The sequence below is a fragment of the Triturus cristatus genome, chromosome 5_2 (genome assembly GCF_964204655.1).
Source record: "Triturus cristatus chromosome 5_2, aTriCri1.1, whole genome shotgun sequence".
Taxonomy (NCBI): domain Eukaryota; kingdom Metazoa; phylum Chordata; class Amphibia; order Caudata; family Salamandridae; genus Triturus; species Triturus cristatus.
This window is the reverse complement of record NC_140588.1, coordinates 779,029,231-779,056,985: the sequence shown is the minus strand read 5'-3', so window position 1 is coordinate 779,056,985 and position 27,755 is coordinate 779,029,231. Positions and strand designations below refer to the sequence as shown.

Genomic DNA, 27,755 nt, shown 5'->3' with positions numbered 1-27,755 from the left:
ATATGGATAGATAGAAATACTTATAGATTTACAGGAAGATAGATTTACAGATAGACAAAGTACAGACAGGTAATGTACAGAGATGCATGTACGTACAGATACATGCTCAGATAGATAGCTGTTTAGGTGGACAGATACATGTACAGTTAGACTAACAGCTGGATCTATAGATATACTGATGGACAGATATACAATTATGAGTAGAAAAGAGAGGTTGCCCCACCAACCAAGGGGACCAGGGTTCTACTTGACAGTAAAGGAAATATATGTCCCTTGGAAAGGAGAAAGAGCTCAGATTCACACAAACGCAATTCACTCAGGCTCATAAATCCCTGCAAGCGGGGAGTGCACATACACTAGAGTCACTTAACTAAAATACCACCAGGCCCAAAAATGTAGCGTCAGAGGCTATATTCATATTAAAAATAGGCACATATTTTAAACATTACACTTCACATCTAAAAACCTTGGTTGCCTTGCAATTCATAAGAAACACAATATATCCAATGTACATTTATAACCAACACATTATACTGATTGAGACAAGCATATGAACGATAAAGACAATATGTCGATTTTTATTTGGAAAACATGTTACACAAAGATATGCAATAAAGAAACGTGGAAACCTAACAGGGAGACCCTATTGCACAGTCTAGGAGGTACTGTTACAGAACCTGATCCAACTTCTCACGTAGAGTTCATATCATCAATACTGTCCATCATAGTTTGTTACAGTAATTTTTCTCTTGGTTGGATTCAGTCATTTTTTTCAGTGTCTATGCGTTTTGGTGGTCCTGGAATTATAAACCCCACCTTCCTCAGGACAAAGGGTATATCAGGGATTAAAACCTCCCTCTTAGAGGAACTACAGGTAAGTCAGATCTAAAAAAGAGAAATAGGGGGAATATACAAAGATACATTTTTAGTACTATACCCCATTTCATAAACTCACATCCCTAGTACAGCCTACTCCTTAATTTCTTTAAACAAAATCCAAAAACTGATCCCTGCAAGATGGACATTGCCCTTCCCCCCGGAGCATCTGTCAATACTGTAATAAGGTATGGTGGGTCATAGTTAAAAAATCTCCTATTTCTTCTAGTCATACACTAATTTCATACACAATTGTTCAAAACCCATTCAGTCATACCAATTATTCTTTTCAGGTTAAGATAACACTGCACTCACCACTCTCAGTGATGTGCTTCCCAATGACATCAAGAAATTAATGCAGCAAATGCTGTGTCAGAACGAAAGGTTCCTGTCCTCTGTTCTAGAAGAAGAATCAATTCCTTAATTAATATAGGGCTAACCCTAGGCACACTAGCAAAGCTGGTAAATGTCATTCATATTTATTCCTGTTTATGCTCTTACCTGAGAAACAGGTTCTATTTACCATCAGGTATGCAATAATTGTAGGTCCTAAATAGACCGTAATGCATATCCCTTATGAAGAAAGAGCAATTACTCCCGGTAACTTCAATAGCCAGAGATTTAAAAATTCACTGGTTCATGATTGTAGATTTAAGGGGACTTATAATGGCAGCAGTGGGCCCGCCTCCTCTATGCCTAGGTCTACGCACTGGGTGTCGATATACAACCCGTGTCAGCTGGTTCTAGACCAAAAATAAATAAAGCATGCCTAATTTATAATTTTTTTTTTTTTTTACATACATAAAGTCTCTGACGCTACATTTTTGGGCCTGGTGGTATTTTAGTGAAGTGTTTCTAGTGTATGGGCACTCCCTGCTTGCAGGGATTTATGAGCCTGAGTGAATTGTGTTTGTGTGAATCTGAGCTCTTTCTTCTTTCCAAGAAACATATTTTTCCTTTACAGATATACAGTTAAACAGATGTGCAGATGCATACAGCTATGGACAGATGTATAGTTAGATAGACGTCCTTTTAGATAGATGTGCTGGTACATGTATGTACAGCTAGACAGGCCATTGGACAGATGTACAGGTTGTTGAATAGGTGTACAAACAGATGTACAGAGTGATAGGTATACAGGTGGCTGGATAGATGTACTGATGGATACACAGATGGATATATACAAGCCGACAGGTAGACGTACTGAGGGACAGAGATGAAGATAGATAGCTGTACATGTAAATAGATTCTTTCTCTGACCTTGAGTTTATTGATGGCCTTGCAGCTCTTTAGAAGAGGGCTATTTGGTTCCATACTTTGTTGTGATTGTGTTGTCCGGGTTATCGTTAACTGATGCGCTTTTTCATGACACAAACAAGAGAACCCCGTAGTAAGTACCACAGCCACACCTCTGCCTAGCTGAAAAAAAAGGATGGACTGTTGGTCAGATCAACAATTTTGTGGGGCCAGCTGAGTCCATAGAGAAGTGCTGGGTGGCTACTAAAATAAACTTCAAATTACATATGAAGCCAAAAATGTGCAAGGGGAATGGTTTTATCGCGTACAGTATCACATAATACAAAGACAGCTCTGTAACCAATGCCAGAAACAAACATGAAATAAGCAGAACTCAACTCACCAAGCATCGTTGTTCCCTTCTGTTTGCAGAAATCTTTATTTGTGTATGTTCAGGCAAAATTAAATGTACAAAAAAACGTGTGCTCATTTCACAGCTCATGCATGTGCCTCTGAAATGCACAGGCACGAGTGTGTGACTGTTGTACATGTGCTCATGTACTCATGGGGTGTACCTCTAAATTGTACAGCCATGAGTGTGTGACTGTGGCAACATGCACATTGCTTAGAAAGGGGTGGTTCCTTCGGAGGCGGATAGCTTCTCATACTTGATTCACCATGGCAGTCTCTGCCATTGTACACCACCATGGGCATACCAAGGGGTCACCAGAAGGTGTGCAGTGATCACAGTATACTGGATGCTGTTCTCCAGTCACCCTTCTTCTCCAGAGGCTGTAGAGGTAGCACTGAAAACGTCTGTTGCCATCTTACTGTAATGACTAAAGCCTTTACATCCTGCTCTATGGATTTTCCACCTCTATATTCTCTGTACCTTCATGTTACTGTAATGCCTCCTTTCCTAGCTCTCATTTGAAGTGCTGAAAAATGCATATGGCTGCGTCTGGCATGCCCTTGGTAGCTGCAGGTGTGACTGTGTATCTATCTATGTGGGGAAACAGCCTTTTCCAGGCAGCCAAAACCATGCAGTGCCTTTACAACGCGGGCAATACAACGAACTTGTCATTACTATGCATTCCTTTACCATGCAAGTCTTTACAATGACTTGCTCTAGGGAACGCTTTACTGGACTGGTGTTGGATTTTAAGTCCAGCACTTTCCCTACTGTTGCGTAGACTGGAGTTGGTACAGTAAATTATACTGTTCCACAGTCCAGCACTTCCCTAAGCCAAGTCGTTTCAACCATTTTGTGGTAAAGGAATGCATGGTAATGATGCGTTCATTGTATTGCCTGCTTTGTAAAAGCATGCATGGTAACCACTTGCGTGGTTCCGTCATACAACCATCTATGTGATATTTCCCTAGATGAAAGGCAATCTGCTGCGTGGCCCTGCTTTGTCTCGCTGCAAACTGCCCTACTCATCTTTGGGAATAGGTGACACGAAGAGCACGCTGGTGGTCAATGGAGTGACTTGGCACATTTTACACAATGTCTGACCACTGATGTAAAGGTTTCCACTACCAGAACAGAAGATTAGGAAGAGTTGCACAAATGCTACAGTATATGCACCTTGGGATACCATAGAGGACCAGCACTCTCTGAAACATCATCCAGCATAACGAGAAGTAAAAGGCCGCAAAGCAAAGAACAAGCATTGGCATATCCAATAGGTCTCACTTTTGGGACCTTATGTGTTTTGCCAGAACTTTTGGCTATGTTGTAGAGCATTGTGTGCATCATGTTGAAAAGTTATACTAAAAAGTGTTAAGCATTTTTGTTACGAAAGATGGTGTGTGAGGGAGCGGGAGAAAGGTCGCGCAAGTACAGGAAAGAGAGAGAAAGAAGGGTAAAGATAATGAGCTGAAGGGAGAAAGAGAGTTCACAATAAAAGTGTGCGTGTGTTTTGACGAGATGATAGCCATAGTGAGAAAATGCAGAAACGCTGTGACTATGGGTCACAGACAGACCACAGGGCAAAGGACCAGTCGGAGAAATGCGAGTCAGAAGGGGGGGGGCTACTGAAAAGAGGACAATGGGAGAGAAGAGGGACACAGTCAAAGAGTAAACAGAGGGGCGCACACACGGAGGGGGGGCGGGGGAGACAGGGTGAGAGAGACAATGGGTGGTGGACAAGTGGGGTCACAGAGTTCTTGAGAGGGTCTAGGACAGAAAGAGAGAGAGAGGGGGAAAGAGACTGGAGGAACACTGAAGTCTCATGGATAAAGAGACGCATAACCTGAGGGTACAAAGAGAGGCTGCGAGCCGGTGGTATTTGGAGACAAGAGGAGGGTCTGTGGTGAAACGGATAATATATCACAGAGTCTTTGATAATCAACCAAACAATACGTTTCACTTCAGAAAACATGGTCGCAGAAGAGCAAAAATACAAACCACTCAGCACAAAAAGCGACTAAATCTTTCTCTACCTCGTGAAATATTAAAGCACGTTTAATATCGCATTTTACATTAAATACGTTGTACTTTTACTTTAATTACAGTCTCGAAATACCAATGAGGATGGGGTCTAGTGGCTGATCCTGGGTTCTAATCCTGGCGTCAGCTCTTCACCTGGAAATATTGTGTGATTCTGGGCAACTCGCCAAATGTCCATTTGCTTTAAATTATAAATATGAAAAACAAAATTATGGGGAAATTAAACTGTACATTTTGCATCCTAGAACTATCACTGCTGTAATTCTACACACTCTTTCGAATCACTTCCTAGCTTCTTGTAAACAAGTCTTATCCCCAAAAAATAAAGACAGCACTGCGTGCAACACCTCCGGTATCAGTTCGTTGTACGACAATAAAAATATCCGTGTAGCGCTCCGTAGCTGTCTTGATCGAGGCCACGCTGCATTGGTAGCCTAAAACACATCCCCAAACTCCAGGCCCTGCAACATAGTCTGAGTTTCTGAAGCCAACTTCCACTCTGTCTGCCCCTTTTAAAGCCTGCAATGCCCGCCATGCATGGAGTCATGGGGCTATTTTAAGTGAGCACGTGAACACTTGATCAAATGAAGGCGATCGAAATAGGAGCCTCTAACGCAGGCTTATAAAAGCAGATGTCTGCAATGCCCACCGTGCATGGAGTCATGGGGCTATATTAAGTGAGCATGTGAACACTTGATCAAATGAAGGCGATCGAAATAGAAGCCACAGTTGATAATTAAAAATAGATGGCACACGGCCGCGCTGCTGCTCGCTCCCGAGCACCCTAGGCCAGGGGACAGAGAAGGTGGGACATGCACCCGCCTTGGGCCAATTGCTTGCTGTCTTTCTTAGAAAGATGCATGCAAAGGCCAATAGCGGAAGATTTCAAAAAAGCACACGCACAAGCGTATGTTTCGAGTTTAAAGCCCTTACTAAAAGGCTCGCAGAGGAGTGCATGCGCGCTGCCTCAGGCAAGACCTAAAAACACAAAACCAAGAATAAAAGTAATCAGCGGTGAAGAGCAAAGTGTGAAATAGGAGGCACAGTAAGATGAAGAGGCTCAAGGGTATTCCCCCTTTAAAATACCAGTAAAATAGCACATTAACAATAGCAGGCGTTCATCGTAGATGTTTTCCTCACTATGAACTTGCAGGATGCAAATTGTTAAAAAGAGATTGTCATAGCCACATTGGTCGGTCTAGGGTGCTGACCACTTTATTTCTGTGGGACATGGTTGTGAGTGCTGGATCTTGTCCACTGTGGTAGTTTGCTTCTTGAAGCTCCACTGCTAGTTCTGTTCTGATCTGGTGGTCGATGACTCAAAACAACCTCCTGTTCTGATAATTTTTCAGCCATGTGAGAATATAAGAGACATTTAGCTGGAATGTTACTTTAGAAGGCTTGGAATATCTGCTGCAGTTGTATCTAAGTGTAAGAGCGTTGACTCTGCCTGTCTGTCGTGAAGAATAATGATATCGCGCACCTCTTCAGGGAGGGCACCGCTGTATATATATGGTTTGAAGGAATATTTGACGTAGGTATTGAGAACCAGAAAAAGAGGAATAGAATTATTTGTATTACTTGATGGAAAGGGGTGTACAAAATGCTGTGGTAGGTGGAGGCCAAAGATATATTGTTGTCTGATTTGTGCAAGAACAAAATATCTGAATGGAATACTAAAATCCAGAAGTTGGGTGACAAGGAATGGAGTGCTCCTATGTGATTAAGATATGAAATAAGTTTACATTTGAGGGAGACATGATACCCTAAGATATTTCAACTGCATCATTCTCTGAATTATCAAAGAAGCCTGTGATTTGTTGCAATTGGTTTTGGGTTTGGTTACCTGTGGACTCGTTCTGTGTCTCTGAGAGTTAGAGATTCCACCCTGCCCTTTGTCAGATGCCACCCTGTATCTTGTCTTCTCACACATGCACCCAAAAGATCAGGTGTAGTAAATATAACAAAAGAGGATCCAGATGGGGACCTCTAGGGTGCATGTCCTTAAAGTCTGGAGCCCTCATTCTTTACTAATACATGCTGTGCATGTCTGCTTCAAAGCCCTCTTATTTGCCTAGAGTGTGTTGGATTCTGCGAGGGACAGCACCGCTACTAAATGGTCGATCAGCATTAGGTGCCACTTATTATGTATTTGGTAGTCCCAAGAATCAAGCACTCCACCCAAAGTTGTGCCATCCTATTTATTGGCCTGGTGTGGTTGAAATATCACTGAGTTGAGTGCTCTTGTTATGGGAAATGGGACAGTGCTTCTCTTCCCCTCCTCTCTTACCCAGAATAGCTCCTCTGTTTCCGCGTCTGTGTCCCACGCCTCCTGTCCAGCTCACTCTTGGACTGTGCAGTGGACAATGATCTTCCTCTTCTTGCCTCCCAGACATCAGTGGTCCACCCACAAGTATGACGCAGACAATCATCTCTTACACAGGGGCACTTCATGCAAGTTTTGACATGTGTGAGACTCCAGCTATCCTGTGAGTGAACACAACAAACTCAGACAAGACGTATACTTCACTGTTCTAATCCTTCTTCTTGGACACATTTGGAATAGATCAGAGACTGAGGCCACACCCCTGACCCTTCCCCCACTCCCATCTTCACAGGTTGGTGCTGGGTCATTAAAGCACACAGCCTCCCCACCAAGAGGTGGCAAGATGGGAAAGGTTAGTGTCAGAGCAGGTCACGTATCTGCCATGGGCATCTGCACGTTAGTTCAGCAGACTGGATGGAGGTCGGAGGTGCCCGTTCCTAGGACTAGCCCGCCATGCTCTGTATGTGGTAGATCGAAGCTGATGTCCTCCCAGCCTGAATCCCACACATGCAGAATGGTGCATAACTGCTGGTCTGATGGTGTCCCAGGTCTGCCACGAAGGGAATGCTCTCTCAGCCAGGAGCAGGCACCAGTGTCTCAGCATCAGCTCCTTCTTGCTAGCTCGTGGATGTATCTCCATCACCGCGATGGAAAACCAACCATGGCTCGATACCCCTTAAAAGGTTTTAAAAGTAGGCTGATTCGTATACCTTGGGACCAGTGTAGGGTCAGAGGAGAAGTATTATATTAAATTATACCAAATGTGAGCGGGAGAGTTTGGATTAATCCCATTTGTCACGGGAAGAGAAAAAGGAATAATGGAGGTTCACAAGAAGAGATATTGCAAAAATGGCCATTGCATTGCAGACACTGATGTGTAATTAATGCAGAGGCCAGATCTGGAGTAGTGTGTCTAGTTCTGGAGGCCACATTTTCTTAACTTTAGACATGAGTAGGTTAGTAGCATTGCATGTTTGTTTTTAAACGCCCGCTGCTGTTACCAGAAGCTCAAGACTTTCAAAATGGACACTCAAGGAAGAGAGAAATAAAAAGGTATGGCCATGTGGTCTGTAGGTGAACGGATGCAGACATTCATTCGAAGCCTGCCGCGTGAACGGAGGGATAGGTCTCTTACAAAAAGATGTAAGGCAGGAACTGCGAGAATCCTCCAAGTAACAGTGCTGCCGACAAACCCAGAACGTGCGTTCAAAAGACTCTGGGCATTAATGACGACTGAGTGATCAAACCTTATCAGGAAGCAGCTCAGGGGGTCTGTGTGTCCAGATATGCCGGGCAAGTGGGCAGGCGGGAAGGGCTTGGATGTCATTATCTACTTACAAAGGCTGTCTCTATTTTGGAACAATACCCACCCTCCTTCCTCCCTGCCTCCAGTGCTCTGTGAGCTGGGTATAAAACAGCAGAGAACTTACACATGCAAAGAAATAGACAGCCACACACAACGTTTGCATTCAGTTATTCTAATACATTTGAACTAAAATAGTAGTATTTTACAAGAAAGTATTTTTACTATACATTAAACCTGAAATGTTTCTATTGCCCAGCTTTGTAAATTAAAATGTAGATGCACTGCATTTCTACCTTGAAATATTATGGGCATTATTTCATCCTGGGTTGATTGTTAAGTATTTCGGCTTCACAGTGATACACTGTAATATTTACTGCATTTCTGCTTTACAGCGATACAGTGTAATATTTACTGTATTTCTGCTTCACAGCCATACACTGTAATATTTACTGCATTTCGGCTTCACAATGATATACCAATATTTACTGCATTTCTGCTTCACAGCTATACATTGTAATATTTACTGCATTCCTGCTTTACAGTGATACACTGTAATATTCACTGCATTGTGGCTTCACAATGATACACCAATATTTACTGCATTTCTTCTTCACAGCCATACACTGTAATATTTACTGCATTTCGGCTTCTTGGTGATACACTGTAATATTTACTGCATTTCGGCTTCTTATTGATACACTGTAATATTTACTGCATTTCTTCTTCACAGCGATACACTGTAATATTTACTGCATTTCAGCTCCATCATGAAACACTGTAATATTTACTGCATTTCGGCTTCTTAGTGATACACTTAATACTTACTGCCTTTCTGCTTCGCAGTGATACGCCGTAATATGTACTGATTTCTACTTCACATTGATACACAACTTGTTACTGCATTTCTGCTTCATATTATACACAGATATTTTCTGCATGTCTTCTTCACATTGTATCCTGATATTCACCTCCTTGTGATACTTTCAGACTCTCCACTCTCAGGCAAGAGTGCTGAAAGCTCATGGAAGTCTGATTGGATGAGGTTATTTTCCTACAGTCATGAACACGTTAATAGCGCAAACCAGTGCATGCTCTTGGGTACATATTTAACGGGAGTAAGGTGAAATGTGTACTTTAGAACATGTTTCAGGTTTAAAAAGGTTGTTAACTATTTAGAAAGTCATATGTTCGGCACCCCGCTGACACGTCCCTTGATCCTGCTCAAGCGACTTCAAAACTGAACGGTTTCGAATTTAGAAAACTATACCGTTGCGCCTTGTGTATCACAAAGAAATGCTTCCCGTTTGTTGCTTTGGGCTCTTTCAAGTGCTTTTCAATCTAAAAGGGACAAACATAGCAAGCACTATAGAAAGAAATGTATTAAGAACCCCAAGTGCGTTATATTTTTGCTTTGCATATATGATATGCTAACCCTGATACAGTATTACTCTTTGCGTCTCTCTTATGGAATTCAATAAAGTATTTTGAAATGAAAAAAACATATTTCAGGTGGACTGTAAGGAGCTCAAGCCCGCACTCAAAAGAGGGGCTGTGCCTAATGTATTTGGCTGCAACTGCCCACCTCCACAGGTGTTTATTGTGGTCGCACCGGAAGTACTTATCTGTTCAGTGAAAAGTTTCTGTCTGGTCCTGTAGATTTGTTGGTGACTGAATTTTTAGTTTAAGAAGTTGCGGCAGAATAGGAGTTCACAGACTGCTTGAGCCTATCCCCTAAAGTGATCCCGTGTGATCCTTTGACCTCAGAAGCATTGTGGACCAACCATAGAGAGTCTGAAGCCATTGTAAAACAGGCCTACGTGATCCCGCAAGATCAGGGTTACTTTATTCTTTAAATCGCTAACTTTGGAGCGTTGCGTGAACTCAGGATGATTTCTTCTCGATGCGCCAAACTGATGGAATGTTTCTGATTGTTAGCCAATTCTTTGGCGTCAGGCCGAGTGTTAGCCAATCACGAGCCCCGCTTGGATCAGAAATAGTTGTTTGCCCACGCCATGGGCGTCCGCAGGGGGGGGCAAGGAGGGGCGCTTGCCCCCCCCCCCCTGGACGCTCCTCCTTGCCCCCCCTGTGGCCACTTATGCTTTTACGGACGCCTTTTTTCCGGGATTACGGGCCCTGCAGGGAGCAGAGGTGTTCCCTGCCAGAGGCCTCAACTCCCTGACAGGGCGCCTCGCACTCCTCCTCGCTGCCCCTCCCGCCCATTGTCATTCTGTCTGCGGCTGATTGCCACAAACAGAATGACAATGGCCGGTTTGAGCTGCGCGCCACAAGCACGAGTGGTTAGGTCTGGACATAAAGACCTCCTTTTAACACTCTCAGAGCCGACTTTAGGGCGGTGCAACCAGTGCCACCGCACTGGGTGCTGACTCTTCGAGGGGGCGCCTATTTGGAAGTATTTTATGGTTTTAAAAGCACCTGCTGCATTGCCGGCCTCCGCAATTGTCATACAAAAATAAAAATGTCAAGATAACTTGGTGATTAATGTTCTTCCTGGAGAGAAAAGGCGTTTTGTCAAGTGGTATTTTTAACTCATTTTATGTATCACAGAGGGTTAATGTGTGTGCTGCAAAGAATGTGTACCATGCAGATCACAAAATGCATATAGTTTAAATAGGTCAGTGCTTTTGTCAGAGAGATCCTTTCGGTAAAAAAAAATCATCATTATGAAATGTAACCTCCAACCATCGGGTTCTGATTTACTTTCTGAGTCTGTGCTTCTCCAGACCAAGCACTCTTAAACTATACTGCCTACCAGTATGGATGACATGCAACTCTTACACCTTGTAGTCCTCTGTATCATGTAACATTTCCTATACACTGATTTACACACCTATGATTGATTGCATCTGAGTAGTGTTTGCGATGTAAAGTGCTCTGACACCCTAAACTGGTACAGGTGGCACTATTAAATACATCTGAGAGAGAGTGGTTATGGAGACTTGAGGGGGTACTGTACTGTTAAAGGGTAGTAGTGTGGGAGTCTGTGGGGAGCGCCCATGGGGGGCGCCAACAAACTTTGTCGCACAGGACGCCACCAGCGCTAAACCCTGAACACTCTGTAGCCTGAGAGCAAGGGGTCTTCTGAATGAAGTTCGGGGGGGGGGTCGATGCATTATTCTCCCAAGTCAAAAACCGAGGTTGCAGCATAGACCGGATTTCAGATCCCACTAAAACGTACACAGACTTGTGTCAATGACATATCTATCTGCCAGTATGCACCCTATCATGTCTGGCAGGACGTCCCGACCCTGTGTTTCACTACCTCATATCCCCCTGCACCCCACTCCCCACGCTCACTGCCTCATATCCCCCTGTATCCCACTCCCCGTGCTCAGGGCCGGCTCTAGGGCGGTGCGACCGGTGCCACCGCACCGGCTGCTGACTTCGTGTAGGGGGCCCTAATATGATGATTTTAAAAGCACCTGCTTCTTTCCTGGACTCCTAGAAACTTTCAGCCACCTATAAAAATGTCTAAATGACTGCAGTGATTAATGCACTTCCTTAGAGAGAGGGAGAGATCAAAGTTTTGTGTAGTGGAAGTTTCTACTCATCCTAAGGTAGCGCAGAGGGTTACTATGCTTGCTGCAAAGAACGTGCAGCTCACAAAGTGCGTATAATGTAATGTAAATAGGTCAGTGGGTCACACTTTTGTCAGAGAGACCATATTGTTGATAACTCTTTATGAGTTAAAATCCTAATGTGGAACAGTGAGCAAGTAACTGTTAGCAAAGATGCATGCAAACTGGGCTAGAGCGTTATGATTTCCCCCCAGTTTTTCATTATCCTAATGTGGCAAAATGGGTTAATTTGGGTAGAAATCAATTCTTATTAATAAAGAGAACCCCCCCATTCATGGTGCTAGGTTTTAAATTCTAGGTTTCTGATTCTCCTGACCAAGCACTCTTAAACTATCCTGCCTACCTGTATGGATGACATGTGACTCCTACACCTTCTTGTCCTCTCTCTTATGTAACATTTCCTATGCACTGATTTACACACCTATGATTGATTGTCTCTATGTAATCTGTGTGATGTAAAGTGTTGTGACACCTTACACTGATAGGAGCGGCGCTATAAAATGAATTAAATGCACCTGAGACTGAATGGTTACGGAGGCTTGAGGGGCGCTGTGAAAGGATGGTTATGAAGAACCTGTAGTGGAGGTGGTCATTGGGGGTGCCAAAAAGCATTATCGCACTGGGCCCCACGAGCGCTAAAGTCGGCCCTGCCCACGCTCACTGCCTTATATCCCTCTGTACCCAACACCTCGCGCTAACTGCCACGACATATCCCTCTGTACCCCACACCTTGCGCTAACTGCCACAACATATCCCTCTGTACCCCGCACTTCGCGCTCACTGCCACATATGCCTCTGTATCCCACTCCTCACACTCACTGCCTGATCACTCATTTTACCCTGCCATTCATCTTCTACGTGTTCTCTCCCCTTCCACTCGTTCTACCTCTGTTCACCCCTTACTTCTTTTTGTGCCTTACTTCTTTCTCAATAGCTCTACTTCTTTTCCTCTTCAGTAACATCTGTGACACATCTCTGCACTTCCTTTATATCAACGCACCCCTCTACCTCGCCTGTGTACCTCAGTCGTTATTATTCCCTCTTCCTCAGCTGTCTCTACCTGTCTCTGACACACCTCTCCCTCTCTCTACCTGGCCCTCTCTGGTTCTACGACTGCGTTATTCTCCCCTCTCCAGCTTTGATTTACCTGTCTCTGCTCCTGAATCTTTTACTTCTACACCTCACTTCTTTGTCGACCCTTCACCCCTCGCTACCCTTCTGTTTGCCTCACTACGGTCTTTACCCGACCCACCTTCAGTGCCTCTTCCCATTTCGCCTCACTCCCTCACAGCGCTCTCCTAGCATGCATCTGTTTTTCCCCTCACCACCATGCCTGCCTCTACCCCTCCTTACCTTTCTAACCAGCCTAACTTTCTACTTTCCTGTTATTCCTGGTAGTGAACCTTTCATTTCACCCCTCCGGTTGTATTATCTACGCATTCAAATTGAGTAGGTCATTGCTGTGCTCCCAACCTGACATCGAGACCCAGTCCCCTAGCCTCTCAACATGCCCAGATATAACAACAAGCATTGGCATAGCCAATTGGTCTCGCCTTTGGGACCTGCTGCAGAACTAAATACTTATACTGCCGGCATCATACTTACCCAGCGCCAAGACGCCTTGGCAGAAGTGCGCTATATAAGTTCTTCAGTCAGTGAGTCAGTCATAAGGTCCCAAAGGCGAGACCTATTGGCTATGCCAATGCTTGTTTTTCTCAGGTTGGCCTGAACATTACCCGATCCGGATTGTCTGCCATTTTAGCCCCGCCCCCATTAACATTAGCCACGCCCCTTCATTTGCCAGGTTCGCCCCCCCCTGGAAAAATTTCTGCGGACGCCCATGGCCCACGCCACAGTCTCTGGCCTCTCCAGATGGATTGCCAGTCTTAGCAGAGACCACCGTGGGATCCGGTTGCTTTCTTTTTCCCATAATGCCCTGAAAATGCAACACAGGAGCCAGCTACACAACCTCCCTGCTTTATAGCCTTTTGAAATGGATCTGTGGGTGCAGACGTTGATTGGGGAGGGGCATTTCAATTGCCACATAAATGCTGTTTATTTTTGTCTGCAAACGCCCGGCTGCACAATTTCAGTGAGAGTGTCCCCGCGTAATCTGATCTGTGCCTCAGAGTCGTGCAGAGAGAGAGAGCGCTGCACGCTGCAGACATGATCTGAGTCAATAGGGAACTGTATTCAGCCCGAGGAAGCGGCCTCGTGATGCGGGTTTGATTGGCAGGCCCGCAAGGGTGGGACTTTCGCAAGAAACAGCTCAGGTTTGGGCGGCACTCTGCATTGGCAGCAACGGCGGCATGTCTCTTTCGCAATGAACCCAGTTCCTTCGGGAATGTTGTGCACGCTGGATTTGTGCACAGCGCGGCGGAAAAGGAGTGTGCAAGGGGGCTTGCTTTGTGAGTACTTCTACTACAAGAAAGCGCCTCGAAACAGGGCAGAGTGAGGTAGGATTCCTATGTGAACAGCTGGTGTAGTTGGAAACGGCCCTCCTGGGTGGCTGCGGGGCAAGGACACGGGATTACACAGGGACGCTCTTTTTGGGCGCTCCGTCCCGAGCGCGTGTTCATTGCGATGCGCCGGTGTGCAGGGGCGAAGGCTGTGCGTCTTCAGTTAGACAGGACGCCAGGCTGCGCATCATGTGGCCGGAAGCGCCGGCGCTGCTGCTTTCATGTAGACCGCACCAGGGCCGCATCTGGAGCGCCAGCTTCTTCTCTTCCTGTTCCAGGTCTGCTCCGAAGCAGCAGTATTTTTCCGCATGTAAATGTGCGCCTTTGATGCTGGCGGACGGTAAACGTTCACTGCTATTTCGTGCATAAACAGTCATTATATGAAATTGTTTGGGTTTTTGTGACAGATTATTTGTGTTGTTTTTTCTCTTAATAAAAGGCAGACTCGATGCGATTTAGCCATCCTTTGGCTAGAATTTTTTTTTCCCAGAAACTGTGACTGCCATTTGATTGGTCACAAAAGTAAAGTGTGAATACCCCTGTGTCATCTTGGAGCAGGACACCAGGGTGGCGAGAGCAGTTGGGCGTGAATGCTAGTACTGTGCGAGTGGGCACGCTTGTGGTTTAGGGGTGTTAGTGCTGTGTGCTTAGGTGGTGTGAATTGGAAGCAGTGAAGGACATACTGTGCGAGCTGGCAGCCATAGACCATCAGTCAATGAGTGAATGCCAGCATTGTACAAGATCACAGGCTCATAGGTGGTACTGCGAGCACTCTGTGCATGATTTAGTGAGGCGCATATAGGCCACCGGCGAGCGTCTGTGGTGTGAAATGGCGTTACAGTGTGAGCTAGAACACTTAAGGGTTGTAAATTAGTGCTCTATTAGCCGGCTCACACAAACCAGTAGGAAAAAAATGTGAATCCTAGTAGTGAACCTACTTGCACACTTTTGCTGAGAGTTGTGCATGCTTGTACAGTGAAAAATAATTGCTGTGGCGTGCAAAAAAACAATGGATTTAACCTAGATCTGTCACTAGGGGTGAATGTTTGATTTGTTTTAGCATTCTGTCCATCATCTGTTCTTTTTGCATTTGTCGCCCTAAGTGGAAAGGGTATGCCCAGACATGGAACCCGTGCTCGCTACGCCACCAGATTCAAGCTAGCCTGGATGATGAAGGATGATACTCCGGAACCGATCCCATGATTTTTGTTTCTGGACCAGGGAGGACCAGGCCTGGCAGTTCGGACAGGACTGTTCCCATGAGGCAGAGGGTCGAGACTGATTTGCATATGGCTGGGCCTTAACCGGAATGGCATGGCGAGCAAAACATGATAGATTTAACCCAGATCTGTGACTGGGTGTGAATGTTTGGTTTGTTAGGCATTTTGTTCATCGTCTTTTTGCATTTGTACTGTACAAACGGGCACACCTAGACGCAGGTTAAGATGTGAATGTTAGTGTGAATGCTGGCACCATAGAGACGCACAATTGGATCAGCAACTAAGGGTTGTGAATGCTTATACAGTACTAGATGTCACATTTTGATTCAACTAAAGGCTGTGAATGCTGGCACTGAACATGCTGACGCTCTCTCAGAAGCTGCTCAGAGTTGTGAATGCTAGTACTGTACAACCTGCCACACTTTGATGCAGCAACTAAGGAGTGATAATTCTGGGTAAAGTAACCCAATAAATGTTATGCTCGTCTCTGGGCCTGGAATGACAGTGTCTGAAAACTCCGGATCCGATAATTCAGAGCCCAGAGACACTGGACCTGTTGGACATGTTGCAGGGCGGAGGCTACGGGCAGCAGCATTGCCCGGCCCCAACCCAACCAGTAGCAGGGTGAGTATACAATGCTCCCCCGGACAGGCACAAGTGTGACCCTACCCACCTCACCGGGAAGGGCAGTGCCACAGACACCCCTCTTGCTCAGAGCAGACGGAAAAGGTCAGCTTTTTATACCTGAAATGTGGAATACTGGCAGATAAAAGAACCTTTAAATCTGAGTATGAGCAGTTATTCCCCATTTCAGAAGAAAAGATAACTTACAATGGCTGGACTTTGCTGTAGAAATACCTGGTAGCAATTATAAAATCTGGCCCTCTGGTATGTTCACCGCACATTCTGGACGACTCGTATTGAGATCCCGAGGGCGTTTCAGGCAGACCTCTTCATGCATTGATCTGTACAAACATCATTCACATTTAGCTCCCACCCTCCACAGTATACTGCATGGGTCAGTGAGTTAGCCCTCATCAGCCTTTGGCTCTTCTCACTATGACTAACGATATTTTGCCTGTGCACTTGTGACGGTTCACCCAAAAATTAGTCTCGTTTGTGCCAAGGCTAGGTGGTAGAACAATCTGTGCTTTTATTTCAGCTTTAATTTCATGTTTTTTAAAAATGTATTTTTGCAATGGTTCAATTGTTACTATTTTTAAAAAACGTATGCGTGCCGCATAGAGACCCCAACATTTAAAAAATATTTATATTACTTTAACTCAGTGATTAAATTGGGCCGTTTGTTGTTGGCGGGGCCCACCACCACTCATGTTTGGGGACCGGCACATAATTTTTAGGTCTCGCCTAGGCAGCACTTGCGCTGTCTCTTTGAGGCATGCTGTATTTAGGTATGTACTTCAAGCTCCGCCCATTTTCCGGCCATCTTTTCTATTGGCTCCTCTTACTGTCCTTTGTAAATGTTGGCTTTTCATTCGTGAATAGGGTTAGTCCTTTTGGACTTTTGTATCCTCCCATGAGGACTGCCCCTGCTGCATGTGTTCTTACTTTCACTGTTATTTATGGTGCTCTGTGAGCACTCTTTTCTTATTAGATCTCGTTTTGTGGTTTGCTGCTGCACATGCTTCCACTTATTACACAGCATGGCACATGCTTTTACTCATTTCTGCACTGCGCTGCTTTCACTTTACATTTAAGGAGTGGCATAGGATTGCGTCTTCCTTTAATTTTTCTCCACGTCGTTGCTTGCAATTGAAATTAAAGGCGTGGCAGAGGTGAGCACGCGCTTTAACATGGTGTCTTTCTTAAATTTTTCTCCACTGCGCCACTTTCAATTGAAATGTAAGGCATGGCAGAGGTGTGCGCCGCTCTTTAACACATACCATGACTTTGCGCCTTTATTTATAAATGGTGCAGCTTTCACTTTAAGCGCATCTTTAATTGTTTATGAACAGCGCCGTCTTCCTCCACAAGCCACTAAAGCATATTTACAATTCTTTATTTCAGACTGGCAAACCAATTTATTTCTTTTCTGAACGTGCTCAGCCGATAGCTAATCCTTCTCCCGTCCACCATCCCCCCCTCCAGCTGTTTACTGTTGATCCAACTTGCACTCCTGCCCCAGCCTCTCGTCTCCCCACCCTTCCTCCATCCTCAACCACTTTCCTTGCCACTGTCTCCTGAGCACTGCTAACATGTCACAGCAGCCAATCTCTGGGAGACTTGTAACTTTTGAAAAAACTAAAGGCTTTTCAACCACATAAATAAACTTTAATATTTTAACTATACTTTCAGTTCATTTTCATTGTCCCGTTTCACACATCTCTTGCGCCCCATAGTCAATATGGTGAGCTAGGGACTCGTAGGGGCATGTAGAAGTAGCCCCGCCCCTCACAGCACAATGCTGTGTTTTAGTGGCTCAGCATGACGTCCGCTTCATGGACGCCACACTTTCACTTCTACATCTCCACATTAAACGCTTCACAGGCGCCAAGCTTCAAGCGAAGTTCTTAGAAGGTAATTAGCGCAGCATCGACCACCTGCAGCCTGTCGATCACGGCCTCTCCCCAACAGCAGTCGCTCTTCTAGTTTAAGCACGGTGGGTAGCGGACCAAGCTGCAAGTGTGCCTACACTGAGGGAGGCAGTGGACTGTTAATACATACCGCCTCTGCCGTCCCCTCAGCTCTGTACTTATAGGTGCATCAGAACAAAAATGGGACAGGCAGCCGAGCCCAGAGTGGTGGCAGTGCCATACCGCATTACAGCTCAGCTCTGGGGCGTTCAGAGCAGGCGACATGCAAGGCAAGAGGCACCGTGCACAGCACTGCTTCCGAATAGCCATCCCGGCTGACAACATGTCCGAAAGTTCATTTTTATTCTCCCCCTTATGTGTGTACCCAATCGCAACCCCATGCAAAGGTGACAGATGTATTCAGCTTCCTTTGTGCAGCAACACAACGAGGAGCCTGTTTTGTATGTGCTAACATTAAATGCAGGCTTTTAAACTATTGTAGGTCTTGCTTAGTCACATGCACTGTTCTTTCACACTTGTCTTGTGAAACATGCTTCAGTGACACTTCCAGGGGCCTCCGAGGCCAGTGTAAAAGGAACAGCATTGCCATTTACAATGCCAATGGCTCTAACTTTAAGAAATGCAAGACTGATTGCATCACAAATGCTTGTCCTTATCAGTCTTTGCCGAGAGCAAGAGAGGGAAAAACACACAAAAGGGAAAGAAAGAAGGCGGAAGAGACAGACAAAAACCGTCATAAAAGGCAAAAGCAGGGACCAGAAAGAGTGAGATAAAGGGGTAGGGCGTGTCTGATAGGAGGTTAAAGAAGCATGAGGTGGATTCACAACTACCTAACCATGGTGTTAAGGGCACAGACATTTAATGGCACTGGCTTCTGAGAAGAGCTTCAGGCGCGGGCGCTCATTCTTTTAGAAATCAAGTACTGATTTTACTGCCTGTTTAATTCTTTGGCAAAAAATAAAATGTTAGGCTTGCCAAGGTCAGACCTATTGATAGCATCAGTTAGGTTACAGCTGTCATTACATTAGACAAATATATATGTGCGTGCTCACAGTAATAGCCAGAGCTATTGACCCGATTCATAAAGACAGATAAAAAGGTTTCTCACTTGGGGTGGCACAGATTTCTGGTAGTACTTCTGGGAAGCTGTGACTGTTGCGGCTTCCCAAACATATTCGCCTGGTAAGCATTACACATTTGGAATTGTAACAGTTGTCCATTTCAGAAAGGAAAAGTTAACGCATTTGTTGTTTTCCAGGTTTCTTCATATGGAAAGTGTTTTTCCCCTCATTCTGTTCCATCCCCTTTAGCATCCTGCCCACTGCAGGAGTTACTCTAAACATTTTCAAGGTGGATAATTACCTGCAAATGTTTTGTGAATATCCAGAAACTCGAGAGTTGCCTGTTAAAAAGCATTTAAAAGTATTCTCCACCCTAGAAAACCCAAAACTTATGCTAGAAATTATCATTTTGTTGTGTAGCACTTGCTCTTGGTATCTTCAAGTGTTGTAAGTAGCAAAGCTTATAGTGAGAGTCCTGTACTAAATGAGCCCTTGTTTCCACATTAGGCCTTGTATTTGTCCAATATTTCCCAAGCTGTACAAGCATATGTGTTGTAATTCTCATAGCAGCCCAAATCTGTCTGTTGTAACGCAAATACCTTAGTCACAGAAAGTGTGATTTTCCAGAGTAAATGTGCAAACAGCTCTCAAAGTGTATTCAGCAGGAATACCAGCCCTTCGTAGCTCTTTCATTGTAATTCCATTAATGGAGGCTGAACTTTGGGCTTTTAGGACTACTCAAGACCTAAAAAAAACAGTGCTCTTTTGAAAGAGACACTTTTATTTTCACCATTCTGTTGTGCATAAAAAGGAAGTAATTCCTTTAAGGTTCAAACAATTATTTACAAAGCGAATTCAGGTTAATTTCAAGTGAGTTGGAAGCATACACAGCCGTACTGCCCACATCCCGGAGGCCGGGCGGCATCACTTAGTCGTATGGCACATTAATACAATACTGACAAGAACGAACTTCTGGTGGGGAGGCCCACTTTTGAACGTTGTCCCCTTGCTCCCCCAGGTACGCACAGAGCTTACAGTCTACTTCCATGAAACCTTAAACTTGCAATCCCACCCTCAGCCCTCCCCTCCCCTCCCTAGTGCCCCCCCCCCCATTGCGCCTAGTCAGGAATAATTACGCTGTTTGCACGCTTGTCGATAATTTCCTATACATATGGTCAGCTAGGGTATTAGTGACCTCCAGGCCCATCAGAACCCAGGCTGCAGTCACCACCATTAAAGTGACAGCACTGGCTGAGATCACATAAATATTGCTGGCACACCCTCAAAACATGCAGGAGTGATAGAAAATTCTTCCATAAAACTGGTAGTCAAGTGCCTGACCTGATTTACCCATCTACTCGATCTATTGAAGGACGTCGCAGATCCCACCAAAACCTGTATAACAATGCCTGGGACAGCCATGATTAGGTATGTGCACGCCATCTGTTGGAATGCAACAATGTGACATAATGTTTATAACCAATGGTCCTATGTCTATTTCTGCTCAGTGTGAATAACTTAGTGTTGAGTTTCCCGATGCATAAAATCAATCACAGGTCCTGTGACCCGATAAAAGAATTTCCAAGTCACCATTTTTTCTATTTGTCCTGAAGAATTGCTTATCACGTAAGAAGAGTGCTTTGGGACAGATCTCATTGCCACTGATTCTGTTTAGTGCAAAAAGGAGTAAAAACGTACTGAGCTTCACTTATGGCCGAATGTTTCAGTAAGTAAGTGGGAGGGAGACTTTCTGTGGAGGGATGTAGTATTTGAAAACAACAACATGATATGGCTGAATGTTTTTGTGTTCCATAATCTGATAAAATTACTATTGTGGGTTGTGGTAGAAAAAAACAATTCCCATCTATACACCGCTGAACACGCCTTTTCAGCCTAGATGTCACCCCAGAACTCAGGCATAAGTAGAAGCCATGGGTAGCATAGACATTGTATCATGAAGTTTTATATTGTGTATTTTAGCGAAGGTATATTTATTTATTGAACATAGCAGTAAATGATTTTTGCTTTCTTAACTTGTATATTGGTGATATAGGTGGCTAAAATCCATGCTGTGGAAATCAAATAACGCCTTTATGAGTTTTACCACTATTAATTCCACGCCTGCCAATATCCATAGGTTCGAGGCATGTGGGCTGCTGAATTCATATCTGTGCATAGATCGCCGCCTAGTGTTGGGTCCGGATGTTTGCACGTTGTTGTCCTGGAAGAGTCTTGGAAGTATCCTGGGATAGGTGACTCCTCCCCTGGACTACAGTGCGCATGGGCATCCTCTCCATCCTCAGATTGTTTTTTTCCGCCATTGGGTTCGGATGTGTTATCTTGACTCAAGTTAGGAAAACCTGTTTTCAGGCCAAAAGGCCTTTAGCTTGCGTCGGTACTGTTCTCGATCGGTATCGATAGTATCTTTGTTAATTTACTAACTTCTGGAACAAACTTTCGCATCTTACCCGACCGTCGATTCGACATCAGCGATGGAATCGAGGACACCATTCAAGAGGTGTCCGGTATGCAATGCGAAATACCCCCACGTCGACGTCCATCCGGTGTGCAACAAATGCCTTTCACCGGATCACGACGAATCTACATGCATGGCCTGTGCCAGATTTCGATCCAAGAAGACTCTACGGAATCGACGAGCGGCGAGACTCGAGGCGCAGCAAGCGGCACCGGCCCCGGCCGACATCTTCAACGCCGAGACCGAAGATGTCGAAGAAGTGGAGAACCTACCCTCCAGTCCCGTTTCCGAACATGACTCCGGATCGGAAGACGTCGACGAAACACTCTTTCACAGAGATGAAGACGACACCGAGGTAGGAGACTACAATGAGGCCTTAGGGGCCGAAGAGAGTAGCTCCGGTAACGAGCAAGGCCTACCCGTTCAGACTGAAGAAAGCCCAGTGCAACAGTCTATGGCTCCGGTCGAGGGATCGCCTTCGGGCCTTACCCAAGACCTATCCCGCAGTTCTTCGGCCCCGCCCTCGGGCCCGGCCTCGGACATTCAGCGGCAGCCATTAATGCCCAAAATGGCTGGTTTCCCTTCTTTAAAACCGAAACCGAAAGCTGTATTGGTTCACTTGAAACCGAAACCGAAAGTGGCGCTGGTCGGATCGAGGCCCTCCACACCTTCGACGCCAGCAAAACACATCGGCACCGAGCGCACCAAACGAGACTTCGGTGCCGAACTCGAAGCGGCCGACGTCGGAGTCGACATAAGGAAGAAGGCCTTCGGTACCACCAAACCTGCTCGGCTCCCGGCACCGACGCAATCGACTCCGACCCCAAAGGTCAAACAGCCTGCTGCGTCTCACACCGCTTCCACGGCGACATCTAAGCCACAATCATCGAAGAAGTCGACGGCCGCTCCCGCCCCTCGACTCGATGACCCACCGGCGCCGAAAAAATCCACGACCGCCTCCACAGAACCGGTCGGTGTGAAAGACTCGAGGGCGCTCCAGACGCGACCCATTGCTGCGCAAAGCACCAAAAAGAAAATGGTCCTCCAGGACACGTCGGACTCCGAGCCAATTAAAGCTCCAGCAGCCTCTTCGACACCAGCCAACATTACTTTTGGCCTGCCACCATCCACGGCCCCGAAAATGTTCCACATCAGGACACGGGTGACCCATACCACGATCACGCCTGCCGAACACTCTGCGGATACGTCTCCATCGCATATAATCGACGCCGACACCGGCAGGATGATTATCCACAAACGGAAAATAACTTCGGAGCCGGCTTTGGACTCCTTCAGGATTCCACTCAAAAGAAAGCTGCCTGTGGCTTCAGAACCAGTTCTTTACGAACCTTTCCACTCACCCTACCAGGATCCACAATCCTTCTCTCCCACACACTCCGACACGGATGCGTTGGGGGACTACATGGGTGACCAAGTCCCCTACCCCGGAGACATGGACCCTGACGGTCAACAGGACCCTGATCAAACTTGGGATGACCCTGTGGACCCAGGAGCACCTATGGATGCACAAGACCCGCAACTCTATGGAGCAAAAACATCTCCCACAGAGGACACGGCAGCGTTCAACGCTCTAATTGAACGTGCTGCGGCCAATCATGGGGTGCAACTTCACTCGGACACCGTCGAGGACGACTTTCTTATGGATACTTTTGCATCCTCAGAAAGAAATATAAAAACTCTACCCATGTTGAAGGGTGTCCTCAAACCAGCAAAGGACATCTTCAAGGAACCCACCAGGGCAAGAGTGATAAACCCCAGGATCGACAAAAAATACAGATCAGCGCCTGGGGACCCTACTTACATCAGAGGCCAATTACCTCTGGATTCCATTGTCGTTGCGAATGCTCGCAAGAGGGCACACTCACAAACAACAGGTGACGCTCCTCCCCCGGACAAAGAGTCCAAGGTGTTAGAGACCTCTGGCAAACGGGTTGCCGCCCAGGCAGCCAACATATGGCGCATTGCCAATACTCAAGCACTCCTCGCTCGCTACGATAGAGCGCACTACGACACATTAGAGCAGCTAATCCAACATCTCCCTGACCAATTCAGAGAAGGTGCAGAGATCCTCATCAGGGAGGGACAGCTCCTCACAAACGCATCCATCAAGTGCGCGCTGGATGCCGCAGACACAGCTGCCAGGGCCATAAACACTAGCGTCATGCTGCGACGACATGCCTGGTTACGAATCTCCGGATTCAAACCTGAGGTGCAAAACAACATACTCAACCAGCCTGTCAACCCCGACTATTTATTCGGCCCGGAGGTTGACACTACCCTAGAGAAAATAAAGAAGGACACGGACACTGCAAAGTCCATGGGGGCTCTCCAGACTCAGTCCTTTCGGAGCGGCTCCTTTCGTCGCCCCGGAAATAGAGGAGCAGGTAGAGGACAGGGGTCACAGCAAACATACAACAAAAGCAATACACAAACCACCTACGATAAAAACACCCGGGGTGGATATCGTGGCTCCAGTACAAAGGGCAGAGGTCGCGGCTACGGCAACACCAGGTCCTCCCCCAAGAACAAGCAGTGACGCCCTCTCCCTTCCTCCCGACCACATAACACCTGTCGGGGGAAGGCTACAAAGGTTCCTGTCCACGTGGTACTCCATCACCACGGACAGGTGGGTCAAAGATATTGTCAAATACGGTTACTGTCTAGAACTAACCTCCACTCCACCCACAACACCTCCAAAAAACCGTCCTATGTCCTCAGAGCACTTAACGCTCTTACAGCAGGAGGTGCAAAGCATGCTTCTAAAAGGCGCAATAGAGGTCGTACCCGTCCACGAGCAGGGTACGGGGGTGTACTCCCTGTACTTTTTAATACCGAAGAAGGACGGGTCACTCAGACCTATATTAGACCTGAGACCCCTAAACAGATACATTCTTTCCGAGCATTTTCACATGCTCACTCTCCAGAAAGTCCTCCCGCTGCTCAAGCAGGGAGATTTTCTAGCCACACTGGACCTCAAGGATGCGTATTTCCACATACCCATTCACCCATCACACAAAAAATACCTCAGGTTCACTGTTCAAGGACAGCACTACCAATTCAGAGTCCTTCCCTTCGGCGTGACAACGGCACCAAGGGTGTTTACAAAGTGCCTAGCTACTGTGGCGGCACATCTACGGAGGCAGCACATACACGTCTACCCTTACCTGGACGACTGGCTCGTTCAAGCGAAGTCAGCCCAGCAATGTGCCAGCCACATGTCCCGCACCATTCACCTCCTTCACAGTCTGGGGTTCTCACTAAATTACCCAAAATCCCATCTCCAGCCCGCACACGTACAACAGTACCTAGGTGCGACTATAGACACTCTGGCGGCCACAACTCAGCCAAATTTGGTGAGAATCAACAGCATGCAAATGCTGATTTCCAAGTTCAAACCACAACACTCCCTGCCCGCGCGAGTGTTCATGCAGTTGATGGGCATGATGGCCTCCTGCATCTTCATAGTCCCACACGCGAGACTACATATGCGCCCGCTTCAGGAGTGCTTAGCACATCAGTGGAATCAGGCTCAAGGACAGTTGAAAGACCTAGTGTTGGTGAGCGGTCGGGCATACAACTCTCTGCATTGGTGGAATCCACAAAACCTTTGCAAGGGCCGACCGTTCCAAGAGCCTGTCCCACAGATAATACTGACGGCGGACGCGTCTCTCCAGGGATGGGGAGCTCATGTACTCCATTACACAGTGCAGGGACTATGGACACAACAACAAAAGAAGATGCACATCAACCTTCTAGAGCTGATGGCATTCTTCCTCGCTATGAAAGCATTCAAAGTACACTTGTGCAACAAAGTCGTGTTGATCCGGACGGACAACATGACTGCCATGTACTACATACAGAAGCAGGGAGGAACACACTCTCCACAGTTGTCTCATCTGGCTCAGAGCATGTGGAAGTGGGCCATTCAGAGGAACATGTTCCTCATGGCAGAACACCTCCCCGGCAAAGACAACCAGATGGCGGATCTGCTCAGCAGACACAGCCACCAGATGCACGAGTGGGAGTTACACCCATCAGTACTCCAACCGTACTTCCAGCAGTGGGGTCATCCAGAGATAGACCTATTCGCGACAAGCGAAAACGCAAAATGCCAAAGCTTTGCCGCCAGGTTCCCACATCCGCAGTTGCAGGGCAATGCGATATGGATGAACTGGTCCGGCAGATTTGCGTACGCTTTTCCCCCAGCACCACTGATACCGCTGGTGGCACGCAAACTGCGTCAACACTCACTAACACTCGTCCTGGTTGCTCCAACGTGGGCACGCCAGCCGTGGTACACCACCTTTCTCGAACTTTCCGTGGTGCCGCATCAAAGGCTGCGGATCAAACCCGAGCATTTGACGCAGAACCATGGAGAGATTCAGCACCCAGATCCGCAACAGCTGAACCTGGCAATCTGGCTCCTGAAGTCCTAGAGTTTGGCTACCTCAACCTGCCACCTGACTGTATGGACATCATTAAGGAGGCCAGGCGACCCACTATCAGAGCTTGCTATGCAGCCAAATGGAAGAGGTTCGTCATTTATTGCAATAATAATGACATTAACCCGCTAGACGCATCCATCCAAAACATTATTTGTTACCTATTACACCTATACCGATGCAATCTGGCGTACACCTCTATACGTGTCCATTTGACCGCAATATCAGCCTATCTGCAGACCAGGCAGCACCTCTCTCTATTCAGAGTGCCTGCCATCAAAGCATTCTTGGAAGGACTCAAACGAGTCATTCCACCAAGCCACCCACCGGCTCCGATGTGGAACCTCAACTTGGTCCTCACACGCCTGATGGGTCCACCCTTTGAACCTCTACACTCATGCGAGATTCAATTCCTTACCTGGAAAGTAGCTTTCCTAGTAGCGATCACTTCTTTGAGGAGAGTTAGTGAACTCCAGGCACTAACCGTTCAAGAGCCATTTATACAGGTTCACGCCAACAGGGTCGTACTACGTACCAACCCCAAATTCATGCCAAAGGTGGTATCGCAGTTCCACATGAATCAAACCATTGAACTGCCCGTTTTCTTCCAAAACCCACAAACTGTCGCAGAAAGGGCACTCCACACACTAGATGTCAAAAGGGCCCTCATGTATTATATCGACAGGACCAAACCCTTTAGGAAAACACAACAACTTTTCGTTGCCTTTGCCCCACACCACAAAGGTAACGCTATCTCCAAAGCAGGAATAGCCAGATGGATCGTTAAATGTATCCAAATTTGCTATCAAAAGGCTAAACGTACTTTAACGATTCCCCCACGAGCCCACTCAACACGTAAGTTAGGGGCCTCAATGGCTTTCCTAGGAAACATTCCTTTGCATGACATATGTAGAGCAGCCACCTGGTCCACTACACATACATTTACCAAACACTATTGTGTAGATGTGCAATCAAAACAGCAGGCAGCTGTAGGACAGGCTGTTCTCAAAACTCTTTTTCAGACCGCTGCAGCTGGCACTGGTAGCCGCCGCTAATAAGAGGGCACTGCTATATATTCTATGCACAGATATGAATTCAGCAGCCCACATGCCTCGAACTGAATATGCTACTTACCAGTATGCATCTGTTCTTGGCATGTAGGGCTGCTGACATTCATATCGCCCTCCCTCCTCCCCGGCGCCTGTAGCAGCTGCAGCTCTCAGAATTACTGTAAGCATGGTCATCACTTTCTATATCTACTCCATCACTGCCACAATGGCGAAAAACAATCTGAGGATGGAGAGGATGCCCATGCGCACTGTAGTCCAGGGGAGGAGTCACCTATCCCAGGATACTTCCAAGACTCTTCCAGGACAACAACGTGCAAACATCCGGACCCAACACTAGGCGGCGATCTATGCACAGATATGAATGTCAGCAGCCCTACATGCCAAGAACAGATGCATACTGGTAAGTAGCATATTCAATTCACTTTAGGCCACTGGCTTGCCTTTTAAACCCTTCTTTATGTGTTGTGATTTGTACTTTACATCACTGGTACACTATCCAATTTCAGTTTCTTGTACTTTCTTTCAGCACTCATATGCACTTCCTCATGTTTATCGCCCTACCTGTACCTGAGGCCTACAGGTGGAGAGCAGGAATCATTTCCTCTGCTTTACGTGAAACATTGATTATTTATTGATTTTGTATAGAGATAGTATATGAC

At 46.3% G+C, this 27,755-nt stretch overlaps 1 protein-coding gene across 7 annotated transcripts in view; it reads left to right on the top strand.

The window, feature by feature from the left end:
• Positions 1–27,755, top strand: part of LOC146829259 (muscleblind-like protein 3) — a 504,035-nt gene that overhangs the window by 61,237 nt on the left and 415,043 nt on the right. For 2 of the 7 annotated variants that reach the window (XR_014962214.1, XM_085607896.1), the window contains exon 1: positions 14,063–14,248. The exons of 4 other annotated variants lie outside the window; for them this stretch is intronic. The gene's annotated coding sequence lies outside the window, so the exon portion shown is untranslated. Of the gene's footprint in view, positions 1–14,062; positions 14,249–27,755 lie in introns of those variants that run through there. One more of the 7 variants, XM_085607895.1, reaches the window with a different exon arrangement.